Source organism: Nycticebus coucang, chromosome 11 (genome assembly GCF_027406575.1).
Source record: "Nycticebus coucang isolate mNycCou1 chromosome 11, mNycCou1.pri, whole genome shotgun sequence".
NCBI classification, from domain to species: Eukaryota; Metazoa; Chordata; class Mammalia; order Primates; family Lorisidae; genus Nycticebus; species Nycticebus coucang.
The window spans coordinates 95,332,192-95,347,837 of NC_069790.1; the positions used below are offsets into that span (position 1 = coordinate 95,332,192).

The 15,646-nt window shown below is 38.8% G+C and overlaps 1 pseudogene; it reads left to right on the forward strand.

Moving 5' to 3' along the window:
- Nucleotides 1-5,219: 5,219 nt before the first annotated feature.
- Nucleotides 5,220-9,143, forward strand: LOC128598366 (hyaluronidase-4-like; annotated as a pseudogene).
- The last annotated feature ends 6,503 nt before the right edge of the window (nucleotides 9,144-15,646 follow it).

Below are 15,646 nucleotides of genomic sequence, written 5' to 3' on the forward strand. Positions count from 1 at the left end.
ATTCTACGGTGTACATATACCACGATTTATTAATCCATTCGTGGATCCATGGGTACTTGGGCTTTTTCCATGACTTAGAAGTTATGAATTGGGCTGCAATAAACATTCTGGTACAAATAAATATCTTTGCTATAATGTGATTTTTGGTCTTCTGGGTATATACCTAGTAGAAGAATTGTAGGATTAAATGGCAGATCTATTTTTAGATCTCGAAGTATTCTCCAAACATCTTTCCAATAGGAGTGTATTAATTTGCCCTCCCACCAGCAGTGTAGAACTGTTCCCTTTTCTCCACATCCATGCCAACATCTTTGGTCTTGGGATTTCGTGATATGGGCTAATCTTACTGGAGTTAGATGATATCTCAAACTAGTTTTGATTTGCATTTCTCTGATGATTAAGGATGATGAACATTTTTTCATATGTCTGTAGGCCATGTGCCTATCTTCTTCAGAGAAGTTTCTCTTCAAGTCCCTTGCCCAGCCTGAGATGGGGTCACTTGTTCTTTTCTTGCTAATACATTTGACTTCTCTTTGGATTCTGGTTATTTCTTTGGATTCTGGTTATTAAACCTTTGTCAGAGACATAACCTGCAAATATCTTCTCCCATTATGAGGGCTGTCTGCTTGCTTTACTTACTGTGTTCTTGGCTGTGCAGAAGCTTTTTAGTTTGTTCAGGTGCCAGTAGTGTTTTTTTTTTTTTTTATTGTTAAATCATAGCTGTGTACATTAGTGCAATCGCCTGTACCCATTCTAAGATGCACCATAGATGTGGCCCCCCCATTACCCTCCCTAGTAGTGTATTTTTGATGCTGTTTCAATTGCCAGGGGGGGTCCTCCTCATAAAATATTCGCCTAGGCCGATTCCTTCAAGAGTTTTCCTTGCACTGTCTTCTAGTATTTTTATAGTTTCATGTCTTAAGTTTAAATCTTTAATCCAGTGAGAGTCTATCTTATGTAATAGTGAAAGGTGTGGGTCCAGTTTCAGTCTTCTACAGGTTGCCAGCCAGTTCACCCAGCACCATTTGTTAAATAGGGAATCTTTTCCCCACTGAATGTTTTTAATTGGCTTGTCAAAGATCAACTAATGGTAAGTAGCTGGGTTCATCTCTTGGTTCTCTATTCTGTTCCATACATCCACCTCTCTGTTTTTGTGCCAGTACGATGCTATTTTGATCACTGTTGACTTATAGTATAGTCTGAGGTCTGGTAGCATGATTCCTCCTGCTTTGTTTTTATTTCTGAGTAATGTCTTGGCTATTCAAGGTTTTTTTCTGATTCTATATAAAATGAAGTATTATTTTTTCAAGATCTTTAAACTATGACAGTGGAGCTTTAATGGGGATTGCATTAAAATTGTATATTGCTTTGGATAATATGGACATTTTAACAATGTTGATTCTTCCCAGCCATGAGCATGGTATGTTTTTCCATTTGTTGACATTTTCAGCTATTTCTTTTCTTAGAGTTTTATAGTTCTCTTTATAGAGATCTTTCACGTCCTTTGTTAGATAAACTCCCAAATATTTCATCTTCTTTGGCACTACTGTGAAAGGAATAGAGTCCTTGACTGTTTTTTCAGCTTGAATATTGTTGGTATATATAAAGACTACCGATTTATGAATGTTGATTTTGTAACCTGAGATGCTGCTGTATTCCTTGATCACTTCTAAGAGTTTTGTAGTAGAATCTCTGGTGTTTTCCAAATATACAATCATATCATCTGCAAAGAGCGAAAGTTTGATCTCTTCTGACCTATATGGATACCCTTGATCACCTTTTCTTCCCTAATTGAGATGGCTAAAACTTCCATTACACTGTTAAAGAGCAGTGGAGACAATGGGCAACCTTGCCTGGTTCCTGATCTGAGTGGAAATGATTTCAATTTAACTCTATTCAATACAATATTGGCTGTGGGTTTGCTGTAGATGGCCTCTATCAGTTTAAGAAATGTCCCTTCTATACCAATTTTCTTAAGTGCTCTGATCATGAAGGATGCTGGATATTATCAAAAGCTTTTTCTGCATCAATTGAGAGAATCATATGGTCTTTGTTTTTTAATTTGTTTATGTGCTGAATTACATTTATAGATTTACGTATATTGAACCAGCCTTGAGACCCTGGGATAAAACCAACTTGGTCATGATGTATAATTTGTTTGATGTGTTGCTGGATTCTGTTTGTTAGGATCTTGTTTAATATTTTTTTCATCAATATTCAACATATTGATATTGGTCTCAAATTTTCTTTTCTTGGCTCTTTTCTTGGTTTGGGGATCAGGGTGATATTTGCTTCATAGAATGTGTTGGATAGTATTCCTTCTTTTTCTATATTTTGGAAAAGGTTCAGGAATATAGGTACTAGTTCCTCTTTAAAGATTTGGTAGAATTCTGATGTGAAGCCATCTGGTCCCAGCCTTTTCTTTTTAGGGAGATTTTGTATGGTTGATGCTATTTCAGAACTTGGTATAGACCTGTTCAACACTTCCATGTCAGCCCTAGTTTCTGTCTGGTCACCCTGACTAGTTTCCCAGGTTTCCTAGTCAAAGACATGGATCATATTTTGCATAAAGGAAGAGCTTTAATTTACTTGACTATGGACACTGAAAGGATTTACGTTAACATTTCACGGATCGCTGGGTTGCTTTTTTTAGTCCAAAAACTTTATTTAGAAATCTGAAGATTTAAATCAAGTTATTTTAGGAAGTTTAGTTAAAAACAGGTTGACAGAGGGAACACTTTATTCAAAATGTGGTCCTAAGGCTTTATGTGGGCTTTTCCAAGAAAGCTGTTGATCTTGGCTGCAAGAAATTTTAAGTCCTAAAGGAGAATTATACTTATAGACAAAGCCTAAGTATAAACTTTTATACAAAGACAATTATATTCTTTTTCAAGTTTCCTTTCTTAAAATTACAAAATGTTCTTGCTTTATAAAAAAAAATGCAGCATTTCACACTAAGTAGTAGTGAATTGAGCATTTGCAGAAGTGACACTGAAATAGTGATTTTTCATATATCTATGCAACTTAAACTTACTTTTAAGAAGACTGGAAAGGAAGCAATTTTGTGCAATCAAGATAGTATAGTAATTCTACAACTTATTTAGATGGAGGGACACCAGTGTTCTTTGATAGTAAAATAAAATAGAGTTATAATAAAATTCAGTGTGTCATCATGAATTATAGGCCTTAAAAATATCTGTTATAAAGTAGATTATATTGTAAACCAAAAGGCACTAAGTTTTAAAAATGTTTTTGGGAAAAAATTAATTGAGAAACCTCCACCATTCAAATATTTTGTTCTGCTAGAGCACTTAGAGGCAGCTTGCAGAACACTGACATTTCAAAACAGAAAATGTTCATCAGTGGAAAAAAAACAGACATCCATTGCTCTGATAAGCTTTTATTATAAAGCAGGTTAACAATTCAGCAGAATTGAGGATATAGCTTCGAACTTGGTGGCTCTGCTCTGTCTTCCACTCTGGTAAATATTTAAGATACCTTTTATTTTTGGCAACAAAATACTTGTCAGTACTTTCTTTGAAGGTTTGGAAATAAAACAGTTAATTTATTGAATTGCTTAGGGAGCATGACCTACAGAGTACCTCTTTAAACCCTTATGGATTTAGGAAGAGACATTTGGCATTTTAAAGGTTTTTTAAACCAATCCCAACATCATGGGAAAAAAAAGGCATTATAGATTTGGAAAAATCAATTGCTTGCTTTCATTTTTGCATTAATATTAAGAGGGGAATGTATGTATACTTTTAAAAGCTATTCCAGAGTATTTAATCTTAGGTGATCCCGTACACATTACCACGCTACGTGAATAAAAAAAAATTACACTGAGTGTATATGAACAGAGGTTTAGAATTGCAATCCAAATTAAACTAAACTAGCAGGATTAATTTATAATATTAACATTTTTTTCTATGTAGTAATTGTTTAAAATATTATTGAGTTCTTCTAAATAACGGATGCCAGGCACTTTCTTTCTGTCTTGGATTTAGCAGAGACTCCCTTCAGTCTTCTTGTTCTTCCCACTTGTGGTTGCTCCCTTTCATTCTTGCCTTAACAGAGCAGCAGAGGAATCTAGTTGAGGCCACACCAGTTCAGGTCATTCCTCCACTGCCCTCCAGTTCCTTTTGATGTCAGTGTGAAAGCCTCAGTCCCTGCAAGGCCCCACAGTATCCTTCTCCCTCTCACCCTATAGGCTCTACTCACCTCTTTGCAATTTTCATACATGACAGGCATACTCCTGCCCCAGGACCCTTGCACCTGCTTCTCCCGATTTCTCCAGACATCCTGTAGGCTCAATCCTTCTATCTTTTAGATTAGTGAGTCTTTTTACTCTAAAAATGCATCTCTCCTTTATTTTTCTTTGCTATCATCACCATCCAAGGTACTGCATGTTTTATTTACTAATCCTGTTTATGGTTTGTCTGTCCTATAAGAATTTAAACTCTAGGAGGGCATGGGTCTTTGCCTATTTTGTTCATTATCATAGATACTGTTTGTACTAAGACTGGGAATCTGGTACACAGAAGGTGCTCAATAAAAAGTTCCTGAATTCATATATAAATGAACATTGAACGCCTCTGTCTTCACATAGTTGTCAAAGCCCCAGAGAATACCAGGGACACACCTGCATTTGAATGAGTTGTCTTCATTTCTTGTGGTAGGGAGGGAAAATGCACACCGTAGGGAACACCATGGGTGTCCTGATAAGAGGCTGTTAGATAGAAACTGTCATATGATTGTGAGGCTTTGGTATGTGATTGGAGGAGAGTCTAAGAAAGCAGAAATTTGCCTGAGGTTGCATGTCTCAGAAAGAGGTACGTCTATGATTGGATAAAGAACAGTGGTCACTCGCTTAGGAGGAGAGAGGAATGTTTGGTATTTTGTGTGTTGCATAGTGACCTTGTTTTTTTCTGTGACAAAATTAAAAAGTGGCTTTTTTTTTTTTTTTTTGTAGAGACAGAGTTTCACCTTACCGCCTTCAGTAGAGTGCCATGATGTACACAGGACTCACAGCAACCTCTAGCTCTTGGGCTTCCGCGATTCTCCTGCCTCAGCCTCCCGAGCAGCTGGGACTACAGGCGCCCGCCACAACGCCCGGCTATTTTTTGGTTGCAGTTCAGCCGGGGTTGGGTTTGAACCCGCCACCCTCGGTATATGGGGCTGGCGCCTTACTCACTGAGCCACAGGCACCTATTGTGGTCTTAGAGCACACCTGTCTGAGGTTGACTTGTGTGAGACTGTCTAATGGGAACGTTACATTGTATACGGCCTAGCTGTGAGTACAGCCAGCATCTCAATGCTGAGGGTTACTCTTTTTATTTATTTATCTAAGTGGGGGAGGGAGTAAGTAAGTAAGTAGAGGAAAGAGGCTTCTTTGCAGACTCCTGAATCTATACATGGCTGGGCTGTCTCTAACAAGGGAACACTCCCCCCACCTTCTCCACTCTCTCCTCCACTATTAGGAAAAAGGAACATAAAGAGAGTAAGATCCTGGGGACTACTTGAAATAGGCACCATCTTTCTGCTGCTTTTGTCACATTCCCCTACTTAGGTAGAAAGATTCGAACTGTGAAGCCAGGACAATGTGGTAGCGACTAAGGCTTCCTCACTGTGACTCTTTCTCCATCAGGGGAGGGTCTGAGGGGACAGCTGCTTCCCTGCACCCTGCGGATTCATGGGGACGTCATTTCACTGGAAATCATTTATCTGTGGGCCTTCAAAATATCTTTGCAGAAGTTTCTCTGTTGAAGGAAGGGAACTGATCCTTCATATCTGGTCCCAGAACAAACCTTATTCCTAAGGAGAGAAAACTGGGATACCATCTTCTCACTCATCATCCCTGTCCTCAATATCTTGTGAACCCTTCCTAAAATTCTACTGCTTAGAGATTTGTTTAAAGGAGCAAATCTTCCCAGGAAGTTACGGAAGAGGGAAGGGGGAAAGAAAAGGAAAGTTATCATCAGTGGTGACTCACGGTTATACGTGGACAATTGTCCAGGTTGCTGTGCTACAACAGCTAGTTGAGACACAGGTGGAGGTCAGCAGCAGGGATCTGATAGCACGGGGGGTAAAGGGGAAGGGGTCTAGGGGAGTTATGAAGCAGAGTGCAGGGGAGGCTCCCCACTGAAGGAAAGAGGACAGAGAAGACCACTGGAGGTTGCCTGGGGAGGGCAGGGAACAGATAATAGTATCTGGGAGGCGCCACATGAGGGGATCTCCTCCCAGCCAGACAGGGTTAATCAGGAGAGTGACAGAGGGTGCACCAGCCAGTGACATGGCTCTGTGGAGACATACCCCAAGCAGAAGGCAGGCACAGAACTTTACGTACTGATTTTGCCTGTCTTTGTTATGCATCTGCACTTTTTATCCAGGAGCTATGTCTGCCATCTGCCATTAAGCAGGCACCTCCAGTTCTAGGGAATAAAGAGACTAGCAGGAGAACAGAGTCACTTGGTAACTTTGTAATAAATGGATGAGAACCGTCTGTGGCAATGAGGAAGGGGTTGACCAAAGGGGAAACAATAGGCAGTTGAAAATGATGTTTTGAATAAAACCCAAAGCAGGAAGTGTTCTGGCAGAAGAGATTGCTTTTGTCACATGTCTTCTCTAAAAAGAACTGAATTTGAAGGAAAGCTTTCTTCCTCCCAATCAATGGCTCCTTATGCAAATGAATTATTCTTATCCTGGGATAGAATATAATTAAAAATCAAGGCGAAGGGGCAGTTTTGAGTACCACAGTTCTAGCAGTATTCATAAAATTATATTCTCTTTAAAATATTGTTCTCTTCAAACCATAATGTAGACTTTTGGTATAATGCATCCTGTGCTACTAAATAGGATAATCTAGTTCATCTTTGTATTATGGAAAGGTACAGATTTTTATTAAGTAGATGAAAATATCCACCTCTATAGCGCTTAAAAAGTGCAACTTGTGTACATCCATTTACTTAGGACTTAAATGTCTTTGAATAAAGTTACGTAAATTACTTAAAATTACTGCTTACCTCCGTGTCCGAGGCCTGAGAAATGCTATGAGGTTTGTCTGAGTCACCTGGTCGTTAAAATGGTAATGACACCCACCATGCAGCTCACAGAAGCTGGCTGTGCCGGAGGAAACTCAGATTCCATGTAAACAGCCTCTATCAATCAGAGGTCCTGGTCATGAGCAACTGAATTAAAACCTTACTTACTTGAGTAGAAAAGTGCTGTTCCATGAAGACAATGTTGCCATTTAACAGTGACAGCATGGACACCAGGCTCTGGATGTCCCCACAGGCCTGTGGCTCCCAGACAGGTCACCACTGGCAGCACCACCTCAGGTTCTTTAAATCTCAAGATCCCAATTCAACGTCTAGAACAGGGCTCATCTAACTGGTCTAGCCACGGGAATAGACCAGCTTCAAGGAGGAGCTGGGACAGCATATGGACATTTTGGCTTATATAATGTCTTTTACCAAGAAACTTAGGGTACAGAGTTCACTACAGAGGAGAGGGGTTCATATCCTGGGCCCTCAGCCAAAGGATAAGTGTCAACTATATAGACCCTCACCTCACAAGGAATTGGCTATAACCACAATGCATTTTCATTTTAATAATGGAGAAGACTATAAAGATTTTATGCCATCAAAACTTTTGATGAGCTCTTTGAAAAAGAAACATTTTGTAGTGTTTTACAAAGAGATGAATACAAAGGAAACTTGACAAAATAGTTGGTATCTTCCTTTTTGACAAAATAGTTGGACAGTTTTCTACTTTCCACAGGTCTATCTTCTGGGCATTCTGTTCTCAGGCATTCTTTGACACTGAATCAGCTTCTCTTCCCACCTGCTCACTACCCTCACAAAGAGTAATTGCTCTCGTAAATTAGCACATGGTACTTGTTATGCATTTTTATCGTTACAATTTGACCTTGCCTTCCATGAATGTGATGATATTCAGATAGGGCTCTTCAGCTCTCTAAACCTCAGTTTATTCATTTGTAGAATGGGAATGTAATTATAAGCTTTAGGTAGTGATTGTAAGATTAAATAAGATACATATTTATAAAGCAAACAAGCATACTGCCTGGGATTTGATGAGGTTTTCAAAACGATAGTGAATATTATTTTACATCTTTATTTGAAAGCAAGGACCACAATTTATTTATATTCCTTTCTGGTCACATGGTCTAATGCTCCATGAGTATTTGTGGAAATGCCTTGCCAGTCTCTGAAGAGAAGGTAGGTCACCACAATCAGTGCTGTATCTTAATTTATTTATAGGTCTCTTTATGACTTTAAGTAAAACATACCTTACCAATATAAGTACATAATAATAACATCTACTTCGTATTTGATTTTTTTCCCTCAAAAGTATCACAAAATTAATAGAAAATTAAATCTTTCCACAGGTCTTCTAAAGTGAATTCAAGCACAAGACAACATAAGATTTTTATCTTATCATGAAACTATTATCTGAAGAAAAATTAAGGCTTTATGTTATTCAACCAGTACATCTCACATGATGGCTCTTTATATTTTTTATTCTGAAGTCTTTGTCTTCTCCAAACCCTGCCTGACTTCAATTTTATCAAAGGAAACCCTTTATAGCTCCCTGGAATGTTCCAACAGAATCAGCATTTGATAAAATATAATTTAAGACTAAATTTGAAAATGTTTCAGGTGATTGGGCCAAGGCCAGGGGGCAAAATGTCACAATATTTTATGTCAATAGATTGGGATACTATCCATGGTATACAGCAGATGGAGTTCCCATTATGGAGGTCTCCCCCAGCACATAAGTTTGCAAGTTCATCTGGAAAAAGCTGACCAAGATATCAATCACTACATCCCGGCTGAAGATTTCAGTGGACTTGCTATTATAGACTGGGAATACTGGTGACCACAGTGGGCGGAAACTGGAACACAAAAGATGTTTACAGACAGAAGTCAAGACAGCTTATTTCCAATATGCAAAGGAATGGATCAGCTACTGATACTGAATATTTAGCCAAAGCTACATTTGAGGAAAGTGCAAAAGTTTTTATGAAGGAAACCTTCAAATTGGGAATTAAGAGCTGACCCAAGGGCCTTTGGGGTTATCGTACCATGATTGTGTTCTGTCTGTGTTTGTCTATACAAGGCTAGGATACAGAGATGAGCCTTTGATTTTTCTTTCTAAGGTAAGGAGCTTCTTGCCCAATGGTGGGGGATTTCCTCCCTATCTCTGAAAGAGATATTATGTGCTTTGGTGAATTGATTCTAATTAATGGTCTAGGAACATAGATGGTTCCTAATGGTCTAGAAACATAGCTAGGAACATAATTCTTCCTTTACTAGTTACCCAACGATAATCTCCATTTGTGCAAACTAAATTTTATCTTAATTTTTATTATTCTTTTAAGGAGCAAAGTAGATGGGGAGGAGTCAAAGTGAGATGTCAGCAGCTTCTACACTTCCCAACTTCCCAAAGTTGCTTCCCAACTTTGATTCTACTTCCTTACAACTGTCCATTTGGAAGGTTATTGAAATGTTTGCCCATGAACAGGTTGGAAAATCAGAGAGGATGTTGCAGAATGAAGTCGTTTACTTGTACATGCAGAAGTGGAATGGACGATATTTCACCTCTGATCTTACCATCTCAAATATCAAGAAAACTGTGTTTTTTTAAAAATGAATAATACCAGCTTTGAGAAAAGGTATAAGGAAGCAAAACAATGTGAATACGCTCAATGCTATTGGACCGCACCCTTAAAAATGACTAAGATGGGAAATTTTAGGTTGTGTGTTTTTTATGACAATTAAAAAATTTTAATTTTAAAAAGATACAACGGAGTTGACAAATCTCTTAAAAGTAGATGAGTGTATCGATTTAGCTGTCTGGGTTACTCTTGCCTCTATAAGCAGAACTATTGGAACATAAACAAGAGTGTTGTGTTATGAGTTTCTAAATTCAGTGCTCAAATCACTAGTAGATGATTTTGTTGCCTAGCGTAATGCTCACAGATAGAAGTTTTATTCTGCCCAATTATTTTTAGTCAAGCCATATATGCTGCCAAAGATCTGACACAAACCATGATCTTTTTTTTTTTGCAATTTTTGGCTGGGGCCGGGTTTGAACCTGCCACCTCTGGCATATGGGGCTGGCGCCCTATTCCTTTGAGCCACAGGCACTGCCCCATGAAGGTAACTTTTTAAATAGGTGATCTTTCAGATGGATTTTCTCTCTCTTTGCTAGTCTAGCTACTGACATGGAAACTTCTAGGAAAAGGAGTTGGTACTCTACTCTTTGGATTTGTGTAATTATGTATAAGCTTTTTACATTGATATGTTTTAAGATGTAACTGGATACCAGGGGCTTAATATATTAGGCATCACTTCTTCTCCACCACTACAAATTTCAATTCATCAGCATGTGTTAAAATAAAAAGACATTCTTTTTTTAAATTAAATCATAAATATACATCATGTCTACATTAATGCATCTATGGGGGACAATGTGCTGATTTCATATAGAATTAGGAACGCTTACATCACACAGGTTAACATATACCTCATCTCGTTTACTTAATTATTGTGTTAAGACATTTATACTCTATACTAATAGATCTGACACATATCCTTGTAAAAAGACATTCTGAGTGCAAGGCATGCCAAGGAGGAGGCTTAAGACGCACCCAGCGAGGGCTCTACCTGGCCCAGTGCCACCCGTGGCATATACGCAGAGTGGAGCGTATTCGTCAGAGGAGGAAGAACACACTGAAGGAAGCAGGTAACTGCTCTGCCTCCAACACCCTTCGTGAGATGAGGAAAGAAGAGTCTTTATTGTGAACTGATATTCATCCCGCCCAGAAAAATCAGGGATAAATAATTGAATGAATAATAATAACAAAGGAGCAAAGGCCCCTGGCCCATCAGATGTTTGCCAAACTGTAGTGAGCAAAGGCTTCTTTCCCACTAAAAGTTTGCTGAAAAATCACGGACGTGAGTGAGATGAATAGTAAGAAAAAATTAATAAATTTATTTTAACATGTATACAAGGGAGTGTTCAGAAAGAAAACTCAAAAGCTACAGGGGAAATGGTCCATTTTTAACTTCAACAAAGTATGGACGGCCATGTGGAAATGTAATTGGACAAAAAGGCTATGATCTCTGCTAACAGGCCGAGTGGGGGAACCCAGCAAGGCCGTCTCTTCTTGCCCACTCTGAGCTGCATTTCTTTCTTCAGGGTGTAGGGCAGGGCCCTTTCTGGAATGGGGATCTTAGAGTCAAATAAGCTAGGTCAGAAAATTACTATGCCTGACTTTCAGGGGAAAAGGTGTTTTTGCTTTTATGACATGCCTTGTAGATGAGGGATTCTAGTTTCCATAGCTGTCCTAAAGAAGTAATGGGACTGACTGAGAGGTAGAAGGACAAAGAAAGGTCAGAGGAAAATATTTGCATCCGAGGTCTTCATTCTGAGCTACTGTTTTCTGAGCCCCATCAGTAGGAAATCAATACTACCTGGAAGGATTTAAAAAGTTATCTAAATATTTACAACACAATCTTGAATCTAGATTTGAAAGTTAAACATCACCTTTTTAAATGAAACTTCTCCTTTTCTATGTTTGGCCAATAAGTTTAGTGATAATAAACTTGTTTTTAAAACAAACGGTAAGTTTTTTTGGCCCAGGGTCTTGCTCTGTTGCCCAGACTGGAGTATAATGCAGAACCCTAGCTCAGTGCAGCCTCAACTTCTCAAGCAGCTCTCCCTCCTGTGCCTCTCAGTTATCCAGGACTACAGGCATGTACCACCATGCCCTGCTGATTTAATTTTTTAAAAAATAGAGATAGGGTCTTGTTGTATTGCCTAGGCTGGTGACCAGCACCTGGATCAACCTTTGCCTCCCAAACTTCTGAGATTTCATGCATAAGCCGCTACGCCCAGCCAGAAACGATAAACCTCAAGGGACAACAAGTTCATTTCAAAACATGACTGTGGATGATTGGTGCATTGTGCACGCTCTTAAACTTGAGCTAAGCTGTCTTCGGTAGCGATAGCCTGCTTTCTCTGAGGAGAAAAGGATCAGCAGTTTGGGTCTCATCTCATTCTTTCCCCTTTTCCTTTCTTACTGGCAAGCTATTTCCAAGTGCTTAAAACCATCGGTGTACCCACCGTTGTAATCTATGCCCCATAAAAATCTGTACACAAATTTGGGTGGTGCTTGTGGCTCAAAGGAGTAGGGTGCCGGCCCCATATACCGGAGGCGGTGGGTTCAAACCCTGCCCCGGCCAAAAAAATAATAAATAAATAAATAAAAATTCTAAATTGGAAGATATGTTGTCTCTGGGTCTCTGGGCCCATTTGCAAGTGCAGCTGCTTAGCCTCACTGTAACATAATGTGTCTCTTGTCCCTTACACTCTTCCTAATCTGGGACCCTGGGGTGCCCAGGAACCTAAGAGTTCACCAATTAGAACTAAACCATGAGGTTTCAATCAAGTCCAAAGAGCTGCTGTGTAGGCCTAGAAGCTCTTACCCTATCTGGAGAAACCAAAACCCAGTTGTTCACATCTCTAGGGCAATTTTACAGAGGTGAAGCAGTGTGTGATTTAGGGAGCTAATAGTGTGACCAGAGCCACGGAGGTGTGCAGCCTTCACCTGTATAGGAATAACAGGTAGGTGCATAAAGGAAGATGTGGACAGCTCCCAATTACCTTCACCTGAGCCCTGCAAGTTACTCGTAGAGGTCTCTGAGGACGGGGATTCACTGTGGCAGGAGAAGCATCTGATATAGACCCAGAAGTGATGGGACAGACATTTTCCTGTCGTTATTACCAAGGATATGAAGACGGATGATGGCTGCTCTGGAGTTTCTCTTTTTTTCTAGCCCCCTAATAACATTAGGTCTGCTGATTTTTAGCAGGCTATAGAGCATTTAGTTGTGAGGTAATTGAGTTTAGAGGGAATTAGATGGCCTCCAGAGTACTTATTTAGGGAAGAGAATAAAGTTATGACATTTTTTCCCCTCATGAATTCCATCAGGCAGCATTACAAGTAGACATTATGCACGTCACTGAACATAAACAAGAGCCTGTTATTCATTTGCTTTCAAATTGGCTAAGAAACCAGATCCAGGAGTAAAATTAACGCACTCTTCTTCCTTACTGGAACATTCAAGGTGTATTTAAACTAAAATGGTAAATTTCAATCTTTATATACATATACCTGTGAAAGTGCATATAAGTATTAAATTATTTGGAAAAACTATAATGTGCTTTCAGATTTTTTCCCCTATTTTCTTAAAAGGTTAATTTAATCTTCTACCACTGACCACTTCATGAATTCTCTGATTTTATTCAAGATAAACTTGAATAAGGAAATGAGAACTTCTGTTGACTCAGGAAATGTATCAATATTTTCTATAATGATTGGTAAATATGACATTTATTATTAAAATATATTTAGGAGTTAGAAAAACTGGATAATTGAGTTGGATACATTATCAAACATTTATTTTGTCTCTTAATATAAAAGAAAGTTTTAATTAACACAATTATATATTTCTAAAGGTATAAAACTTTATTGAATGGCATCATATTAGGAAAATTTTTCTGCTGCTATTTTTTCCGATAGTTATGAATGTTAACTAGCATTTTATGTTATTTTTCTTCCAATAAGGTATTAAGGTATCACTGAGCCACCCAGAAAAAAAACAGACTCATTCATTACTAAAATAAGTAATAAGTGGAGAAAAGAACTGACTTCATTGCTTTGCATATTCAAGATCAAAGTGTTGGTTTATTTCTGAGGGTTTCTTTCTTTTTTTTTTTTTTGTGGAATCAAAATGCTGATTTATTCCTTATAATGGTTTCAGTTTAAAAGGAGGTTGTATGTTTGAGCAAAATGGGATTTTACTGCCTCTTTAAAAATTCAATAAGAAAAAATGGAATAAGATAGTTTTAGAATAAGGTAAATGCTATAGCTTTTGTTATATCCTCATAGGACGGAGTCCTCAAAAATACTCTGGATTTTCAACAAATTCTATGATTTTAATGAGATGGTCCTAAAGTTATAGAAATACTGGTAGGATGCTACTGCAGGTGAGGTTCCTGGTAATCACTGAACCTGTCCTATGAGGCCTTCTTGACGCTAGTGGTTTTCCACTCTGGCTGCATACTGTAGTTTGTAAAAATCAGTGCTTAGATTCTGCTAGTGTCATGGCAATGTGAGGAGATCTACAAGTCTATTCCCCAGGGATATTGGTGAAAATTATAAAGAAAAAAAAACATTTAAAGTCCCTGGAAACAGTCTTAAAGATATACAGAAAGTAAATATTGGGATTGGAGCAAGATGGCAGCCAGGTAACAGCTTCCTTGCATCTGGGCACCGTGAGTCTGGGGAGATAGGACTCCAGGCATCTCTGGCTGGTGGGATCTGCCTATCATCACCCCTGAGAGGATACAGGGAGTCAGCGAGAGACTTCTGGACCCCAAGAAGAGGACTAAAACAATGGAAAACCAGCAAGTGGTGGCGTGTGTTCAATCCGTCTAAACCCGCCCGCAACTTCCACAGGCACGAGAACTTAAAGAGCAAGAGGAAGTGAAAGGAAAATTAGGGCAAGGAAACAGATAAAAGAAATCACTCATGAGGAAGAATCAGCAGAAAACTCCAGGCAACATGAAGAACCAGTCCAGAACAACCCCGCCAAGGGACCATGAGGTAGCTACTGCAGAGGATTCCACCTATACAGAAATGTTAGGAATGACAGAAAGGGAATTTAGAATACACATGTTGAAAACAATGAAAGAAATGATGGAAACAATGAAGGAAACTGCTAATAAAGTGGAAATTAACCAAAAGGAAATTCAAAAACAGAATCAAATAAGAGATGAATGATATGAAGAATATAAAAAGGATATAGCAGAGCTGAAGGAAATGAAACAGTCAATCAGGGAACTTAAAGATGCAAAGGAAAGTATCAGCAACAGGTTAGACCATGCAGAAGAAAGAATTTCAGAGGTAGAAGACAAAGTTTTTGAGATAACTCAGATAGTAAAAGAGGCAGAAAAGAAGAGAGAGAAAGCAGAACGTTCACTGTCAGAATTATGGGACTTTGTGAAGCGTTCCAACATACGAGTTATAGGAATTCCAGAAGGGGAAGAAGAATGCCCCAGAGGAATGGAAGCCATACTAGAGAATATTATAAAAGAAAATTTCCCAAATATCACCAAAGATTCTGACACACTGCTTTCAGAGGGCTATCGGACCCCAGGTCGCCTCAACTCTAACCGAGCTTCTCCAAGACACATTGTGATGAACCTGTCCAAAGTCAAGACAAAAGAAAAGATTCTGCAAGCTGCCAGGAGTAAGCGCCAGTTGACCTACAGAGGCAAATCCATCAGAGTGACCGCAGACTTCTCTAATGAAACTCTCCAAGCAAGAAGACAATGGTCATCTACCTTTGATCTACTTAAACAGAACAATTTCCAGCCCAGAATTCTGTACCCTGCTAAGCTAAGCTTCAAAATTGACGGAGAAATCAAATCATTTATGGATATACAAACATTGAGGAAATTCGCCACAACAAGACCAGCTCTACAGGAAATACTTCAACCTGTTCTGCACACTGACCACCACAATGGATCAGCAGCAAAGAAAGAACTCAGAAAT